Genomic DNA, 9,648 nt, shown 5'->3' with positions numbered 1-9,648 from the left:
AAGATTTTAAAATTAATCAGATTAATTTTAGAACACTATATTAAATCAAGAACGATTACACTAACCTCTTGATGCAACTGCAGCGTCTGCGCCTTTGAGATTCATCTTGAGGACACGGATGTTGTCCCTCTAGCTTGTCCACACCAAGAACACCTATGGCAGCCCTTGAACAGCTTCTAAAGCCTTTTCTATTAATTAGAAATTCAAGTTCTGCCTTTTAAGAGATTAGAGATGTAAACAGGACACTAGAAACAATTTCTAGCGTTCTTAATTCAAGAGATTGATGGCTAATCTCTTTGAATTGATGAGAGATGAAGAAAAATAGCTGGAGAGGCTCAAAGTGGCGTGACAATTGAGAGGAGAGGCTGCTGGTTATGTTTTCTTTTCATAACCACACTTAAATAGCTAGGTTAACACATTAAACCCTTGCCACATGTCACCCTTTGATTAGCTCTAGGTTTAAGTGACCCAATCATATTGTGCCAAGTGTCAAACCTATATTTAATCTTGATTTTAATCATCTTACATGATTAAAAAAAAATTTGGCAAGCTTATGTGTAATCCCATGTGTCACCATCTCATGGTGCCACGTGTCACACTGCAAAATGACCAAAATGCCCCTGTGTCTTAATTTTGAGTTCTCAACCCAAAATAATTATTTTTTTCTTCTAATTAATTTATATCAAATATAAATTAATTAATTAATCTCTATTAATTAATTTCTCATCAATTAAATTCATATTTAAACACTTTAAATATAAATTTAATTTATACTACACATCCAATAATCTAGATTTGGTTTCAAGTCATGATAGGGACTTTGCAATTTAATTGCAAACCAAATCTATTTAATTAATCAATTAAACTCTTTAATTAATTAATTAAATCATATTTAAATAGGTGATAACTTGTGTATGTGTGTGACTTACTAGGCTCATCACTAATTGGCAATGAGACATGATATCAACTCTTAATATCATTAGAGCTCTTTCTTACCATAAATGATTTCTCTAAATCATTTTATGAACCTCATAGACCATGGTTAACACCTAGCATAGCATGCCATGGCCACCCAATTAGTAATAAGGTTTACCTTAAATGAACCTATAATCATATGTTACCATGCACTAGAATCTCTCTGTTACAAAATCCCAACTCAAGCTGGAGTCATGGTTTATGTCAAACTCCATTTGCTATGAATATTATGTTCTCTTTTAATTCCAGTTCTTGATTAAAAGATTTTCTCATCAGAAACTCTTTTACAATAAATCTATCTGTCTGGCAGAACTTGAAACATCAAGAACAATTAAATGAACATAGGATTTTAACTCTATTTACTTAGAGGAACAGATTCCGTCTTGATCAACACCTACCTCCATATATAACTAGCAGGAGCCAACAGATGCCCATATACCCATACATAGTACAAGTATGAAAGCAGTATCAAACTCAAACTACCTATATACAAGATAACTGTGCTATCACAGGTCTAAAGATTATATGCACTGATATGATTTATGACAAAACATTGACAAGAGTAAACTCCATGTGCTTGTCATAAGCGTCACTGGTTCGGCCTACTTATCATTTATAAGTGCCTATCATGTTTGTTATATGGCATGAGACTCACCATTCCATCTTATTTATATCTCATATAAATAACTTGGGAACAAACATGAATACAATCTTTCTGGATAAGTCATGTCCTTATTATGAAGTATCCTCGATTGTGAACCTATTTATGATACTTTGTGCTAGAAATATTGTCACTCATATTCTTAACAACTTAAGAATAATATTTCTAACAAAATATCAATGGACCTTTTCTATTACACATAAATATATTATGTAAACGGAAAAGTGGAAATGCCTTTTATTATTAAAATATGTACAAGATACATACTAAATGATATGCTCTAGGGCATACTACTAACAATCTCCCACTAGCACTAGAGCCATTCATTACAATACCTTAGACCTATCTTCTCAAGATGTCGGTCTAACTGAACTTGTGACAAAAGCTTAGTGAATGGATCAGCTGAATTTTTAGCTGATGTTATTTTTTTCTGCATGGCTATATCGCCTTGCCCAACTATATCTCTGATAATGTGGTAGTGCCTTTCTATGTGTTTGGATTTTGGTGAGACCTTAGTTCCTTAGCCTGTATGACTGCTCCATTGTTGTCACAGTGTAATGGAACTGCTGACTCAATGGAAGGAACTACTGTAAGTTCTGTCATGAACTTCTTTATCCAAACAGCTTCTTTTGCAGCATCTGATGCAGCAATATACTCAGCCTCAGTAGTGGAATCTGCAGTCGTGCTCTGTTTGGAACTCTTCCAACTGACTGCACCTCCATTACAAATGAACACATATCTAGAGGTAGACTTTCTATCATCGATATCTGATTGGAAATCAGAATCAGTATAACCATCCAATTGCAAGTCTCCACCTCCATAAATCAAGAATAAATCCTTAGTTCTTCTCAAGTACTTAAGAATATTCTTGATGACTATCGATGTTCCAAACCTGGATTGGATTGATACCGCTAGTCATACTAACAAGATATGTGATATACGTCCTATTACACAACATTGCATACATTAAACTTCCAATAGCCGAAGCATATGGAATCCTGGCCATCTTATCTCTTTCTTCAGGTGTCTTTGGAGACATCTCTTTAGAAAGGTGGATACCATGTCTCACTGGTAACAATCCTCTCTTGGAATCAAGCATGTTAAACCTCTTTAACACCTTTTCCAAGTATAGACTTTGGGATAAACCAATTATTCTTTTCGCTCTATCTCTATAGATGCGAATCCCAAGAATATAGGTTGCCTCCCCTAAGTCTTTCATGGAGAATGTATTTGATAACCATACCTTTATAGTCGTCAACATACCTGTATCATTACCCATCAACAGTATGTCATCCACATATAAGACAAGGAAAGTGATAGCACTGTCACTAACCTTCTTATATACACATGGCTCATCCTCATTTTTGATAAAACCAAAAGATTTAATGGCTTCATCAAAGCGGATGTTCCAACTCCTCGAAGCTTGTTTCAACCCATAAATGGATCGCTTTAGCTTGCATACCTTGGAACCATCTTGGGATTCAAATCCCTAGGTTGTTCCATGAAAATGTTTTCTTCAATGTATCCATTGAGAAAAGTCATTTTGACATCCATCCGCCAAATCTCATAATCATAGTATGCATTATTGCTAATAAAATCCTAATTGATTTAAGCATGGCAACAAAGTAGAAAGTCTCCTCATAGTCTATTCCTTGCCTTTGGCGAAACCCTTTCGCTACTAGCCTTGCCTTATAGGTCTCTACCTTTCCATCGTAACCAATTTTCTTCTTGAAAACCCATTTGGTCCCTATAGGTATAATACCTTGGTGGGTCAACAAGATCCCAAACTTGATTCTTATACATGGAATCAATCTCGGATTTCATAGCATCAATCCATTTTGAAGAGTCTATATCGATATAGCTTCTTCATAGGTAAGTGGATCATCTCCATGATCTACTTCTTCATGAGTAGACAACTCTTGTTCTTCTTCATGAAGAAAACCATATCTCACCGGTGGGTGAGATACCACAGTTGTTCTACGAAGAACAAATGTAGATGTTTCATCAATGGGTATAGGTTGACTAGATGGATCTATATCCATCTGATGCATTTGGTCGTAATTCTCCAATTCTAACTCTATTTGCCATCCTTTGCCTCCTTATTGAACAAACTGTGGTTCAAGAAATGTGGCATCTCTACTTATCACAACATTTTGTGAAGGAGGCAAATAAAAAAAATCTCCGAAACTATCTTTTCGAAATCCAACAAATCGACCCTTTTACGATCTGGTCTCCAATTTATCGTTGTTCACTTTTTGATATAAGTGGACAACCCCAAATCTTAACATGCTTAAGACTTGGTTTTCTTCCATGCCATATCTCATAAGGTGTGGAAGAAAGCGATTTTGATGGAATCCTATTCAGAATATACAAAGTCGATTCTAATGCAAATCCCCAAAAGGAGATTGGCATATCAATATAGCTCATCATACTACGTACCATATCCAATAGGGTACGATTTCTCCTTTCAGATACACCATTCAGCTGTGGCGTTCCTGGAGGAGTCAGCTGAGAAACAATGCCATGCTCTCTCAAGTATTCATCAAATTCAGTACTCAAATATTCACCTCCACGATCTGATCGAAGAGCTTTAATATTCTTTCCTGTTTGATTTTCTACTTCAGATTTAAATTCTTTGAACTTTTCAAAAGATTCATGTTTGTATTTCATCAAATACAAATACCCAAACCTTGATTTATCATCAGTAAAGGTAATAAAATAATGAAAGCCCCCTCTAGCCATTTCTTTAAATGGACCACATACATCACTATGTATTAGCTCCAAAATATTTTCAGCTCTTAGCCCCTGTCCAACAAAGGGTGATCTAGTCATTTTGCCTTGAAGGCAAGATTCACAAGTTGGAGTAGGCTCAGAGCCCAATGAGGATAGAATCCCCATTTTCTCCAATTTTGCAATCCTATCTTCTGCAACATGACATAATCTTAAGTGCCAAATATATTTTGAACTTGAGTTGGTTTTCACCATGGCATTGCATTCATTTAGATTGCTATACTCTGGCCAGTGGAAACACTTTCTTACTGGCAATGGAAACACTTTCCTGTTGGCAATGGAAACACTTTCCTTTGCCTCCATCAGCTTTAGTCTTCCTTTTCTGTTTAGCTATTTTCTTGGAAGGACCAGGAATCTGAGGTTTCTTTTTCTTATTGCCCTTCTTCTTGTTGGACTTTCCAGCAGAAGAAGATGCAACCAAAGCTACCTCTTTTCCTTTATTGCCTGGCATATTCTTTTGAGCAATAACCAGCATGTTGAGTAATTCAGCTAAGGTGCATTCTTGTTTAGTCATATGGAAATTTGTTACAAAATTCCCAAAAGACTAAGGAAAGGACTGAAGGATCAAATCCGTCTGTAGTTGGAAATCCATGTTGAAGTCAAGATGTTCCAACTGCTCAATCAGCCGAATCATCTTGTGGACATGATCCCCAATATTCTGTCCCTCAGACATCCTCATACGGAATAACTGTTTAGATATCTCATACCTAGCATTCCTGCTGTGCTCACCATACAACTCTTGTAGGTGAAGGAGGATCTCACTAGCACTCTGCATGTTCTCATGTTGCTTCTGTAACTCATTACTCATGGAAGCAAGCATGTAACACTTAGCTCTCATATCATGCTCCTTCCACTTGTCCAAAGTTTCATATTCCTCTTGTGTGGCCTCTGGAGGTAAGGGACCATGAACATTTGAATCTAGAACATATCCTATATGTTCAAGGTTCAGGACAAGTTTCAAATTTCTTAGCCAATCAGACAGATTAGGTCCTGTCAACCTGTTGTGATCAAGTATGCTTGCAAGGATATTGGATGGTGGTGGTTGTTTTGTGATCATTTTTATCAGAAAATTAACTGCAGAAAATAACCAGATTAAATAGTAAATGTATCATGTAATTAACCAAAATGATTATGGTCTTTTAATCAAATTGGTCCTCCCACTAACTTAGCGAATCCTACACTTCCAAAGTAGAAAACGGAAATCCTAGTTGGATGGATTTCTAGTGGGTGATTGAATTCTTATAATTCTATTGATCATCCTCAGGTACATCCATTATTGGAATTACAATAAACTATAAGTGAGCAACTCTTTGCCCATCACATCTCATGTGAGGTTCAATCCTTTACCTAGCCCCTAATGCTCAAAATCTCAGGTACATCCATTACTGACTTATCTTGCATTAGTTAAGTTGATCCCATTGAGCCAGTAATTATGCAAATAATTTTAATGTCCTCAGGTACATCCAATATTGGCCACTAAACCATTTACATATTTACAACATCTCATGCTTAACAATTATTCTTAAGAAAATCTCTTAAATAAATTGCATCTTATGCAACTATTTAAAATTTCTTAAAATAATTGCCCCAATGGAGGGCCTATGTTATAATTACTTTAATTATAACATTTCCAACTTAATCATTTGTTTGGAAGATTTTATGGTCATTCTATTTACTATTAAGGTCTCACTTTGCACATTATCCATTTAGCATGCATATATCATATAATTGCATACATTCCCATACATCTCATGCATTCATGGATAAGCGAGAAATATGGTATGATCATGGACTTTCTAAGGGATTCAATTCGAGCCACCAAGAATTGAATCAGGGCATTCCTAGGTGCATTTCATTCATTCATTTTACAAGAGTTGCTGAAGGAGTACATAATCAACACTTGATCTTGAATTCCTCCCACTGGTCCCACCAATGCTCTTGACCTCCTTGAACTTCTTGCAATCCAATATTACATGGTAATCCTTGGCATACCAAGGCGAATTTACAAGAACTTAAATAAATGAAATTACAACCCAAAAATTATTACAAACTTAATAATACATGCCCAAAATAAATTAAAATAAATTAATTAATTTACAATCCCAAAGAAACATAAAAGAAATAAATCCAATCACATTGGTCTTTTATAGTCCATGATCATCCATCATGCATATCACTATTTAACAATTAAATAAAACATACATACTTAAATTAAATTGAATATCTCATATTCAACTTAAAAATTCAGATTTGAATATGATTTAAATAAATTTAAAAATTCAGATTTGAATCTCATTCAAACAAATTTAAAAATTCAGATTTGAATCACATTCAAACAACTTCAAAAATTCAGATTTGAATCACATTCAAACATTTTTTTTAAAATCATATTTGAATCACATTCAAATATTTTTAAAAAAATCAGATCTGAATTTTATTGAATCAATTTTAAAAAATCAGATTTAAATATGATTCAAACAACTTTAAAAATTCAGATTTGAATCACATTCAAACAACTTTTAAAATTCAGATTTGAATCACATTCAAACAATTTTTAAAATTCTGATTTGAATCATAATTTAATTGTATGATTAAAACAACTAATTAAACACTTTAATTAGTCAAAGAATAGGCCTTAGATCATGCAACAATTGCAGAATTAAAAGCCAAACCTTGAACCACCCATGGAACCATTGTTGCATACCAATGGTGGCTTCACCATGTGTGACGCCACATCTCATTATCCAACCAGCAATGAATCTCTTGATCTCATGATCAAACACACAATTAAATTATATAATCAACAATCTAAATGGCAAATATAGTGGCTCGATACCAATTGAAAAGGCAGGCGTAAAAAATACAAGTTTATACCATTGAATTCAAAAATTTTCACCTAGGGTCACATGCATCATGCAAGATTTATTTTTGACTATTTGATTTCAAAGATAAACAATATATTAAAACTCTTTTAAAATGTTTTGGATATGTATTTGCCATTTAAGATTTTAAAATTAATCAAAATAATTTTAGAACCCTAGATTAAATCAAGAACGATTACACTAACCTCTTGATGCACCGCAAATGTCTGCGCTTTGAGATTCATCTTCGTGACACCGGATGTTGTCCTCTAGCTTGTCCACACCAAGAACACCTATGGCAGCCCTTGAACAGCTTCTAAAGCCTTTTCTATTAATTAGAAATTCAAGTTCTGCCTTTTAAGAGATTAGAGATGTAAACAGGACACTAGAAACAATTTCTAGCGTTCTTAATTCAAGAGATTGATGGCTAATCTCTTTGAATTGATGAGAGATGAAGAAAAATAGCTGGAGAGGCTCAAAGTGGCGTGACAATTGAGAGGAGAGGCTGCTGGTTATGTTTTCTTTTCATAACCACACTTAAATAGCTAGGTTAACACATTAAACCCTTGCCACATGTCACCCTTTGATTAGCTCTAGGTTTAAGTGACCCAATCATATTGTGCCAAGTGTCAAACCTATATTTAATCTTGATTTTAATCATCTTACATGATTAAAAAAAAATTTGGCAAGCTTATGTGTAATCCCATGTGTCACCATCTCATGGTGCCACGTGTCACACTGTAAAATGACCAAAATGCCCCTGTGTCTTAATTTTGAGTTCTCAACCCAAAATAATTATTTTTTTCTTCTAATTAATTTATATCAAATATAAATTAATTAATTAATCTCTATTAATTAATTTCTCATCAATTAAATTCATATTTAAACACTTTAAATATAAATTTAATTTATACTACACATCCAATAATCTAGATTTGGTTTCAAGTCATGCTAGGGACTTTGCAATTTAATTGCAAACCAAATCTATTTAATTAATCAATTAAACTCTTTAATTAATTAATTAAATCATATTTAAATAGGTGATAACTTGTGTATGTGTGTGACTTACTAGGCTCATCACTAATTGGCAATGAGACATGATATCAACTCTTAATATCATTAGAGCTCTTTCTTACCATAAATGATTTCTCTAAATCATTTTATGAACCTCATAGACCATGGTTAACACCTAGCATAGCATGCCATGGCCACCCAATTAGTAATAAGGTTTACCTTAAATGAACCTATAATCATATGTTACCATGCACTAGAATCTCTCTGCTACAAAATCCCAACTCAAGCTGGAGTCATGGTTTATGTCAAACTCCATTTGCTATGAATATTATGTTCTCTTTTAATTCCAGTTCTTGATTAAAAAGATTTTCTCATCAGAAACTCTTTTCTGAATAAATCTATCTGTCCTGGCCAGGAACTTGAAACATCAAGAACAATTAAATGAACATAGGATTTTAACTCTATTTACTTAGAGGAACAGATTCCGTCTTGATCAACACCTACCTCCATATATAACTAGCAGGAGCCAACAGATGCCCATATACCCATACATAGTACAAGTATGAAAGCAGTATCAAACTCAAACTACCTATATACAAGATAATCAGCTATCTCGTGTCTAAAGATTATATGCACTGATATGATTTATGACAAAACATTGACAAGAGTAAACTCCATGTGCTTGTCATAAGCGTCACTGGTTCGGCCTACTTATCATTTATAAGTGCCTATCATGTTTGTTATATGGCATGAGACTCACCATTCCATCTTATTTATATCTCATATAAATTACTTGGGAACAAACATGAATACAATCTTTCTGGATAAAAAGTGGAAATGCCTTTTATTATTAAAATATGTACAAGATACATACTAAATGATATGCTCTAGGGCATACTACTAACAATCTCCCACTAGCACTAGAGCCATTCATTACAATACCTTAGACCTATCTTCTCAAGATGTCGGTCTAACTGAACTTGTGACAAAAGCTTAGTGAATGGATCAGCTGAATTTTTTAGCTGATGTTATTTTTCTGCATGGCTATATCGCCTTGCCCAACTATATCTCTGATAATGTGGTAGTGCCTTTCTATGTGTTTGGATTTTGGGTGAGACCTTAGTTCCTTAGCCTATATGACTGCTCCATTGTTGTCACAGTGTAATGGAACTGCTGACTCAATGGAAGGAACTACTGTAAGTTCTGTCACGAACTTCTTCATCCAAACAGCTTTCCTTTGCAAGATCCGATGCAAGAATATACTCACCTCGATGAGTGGAATCTGCAATGCGTGCTCGCTTGGAACTCTTCCAACCGATCGCACTCCATTACAAATGAACACATATC

The sequence above is a fragment of the Hevea brasiliensis genome, chromosome 5 (genome assembly GCF_030052815.1).
Source record: "Hevea brasiliensis isolate MT/VB/25A 57/8 chromosome 5, ASM3005281v1, whole genome shotgun sequence".
NCBI classification, from domain to species: Eukaryota; Viridiplantae; Streptophyta; class Magnoliopsida; order Malpighiales; family Euphorbiaceae; genus Hevea; species Hevea brasiliensis.
This window is presented reverse-complemented; position numbering follows the sequence as displayed.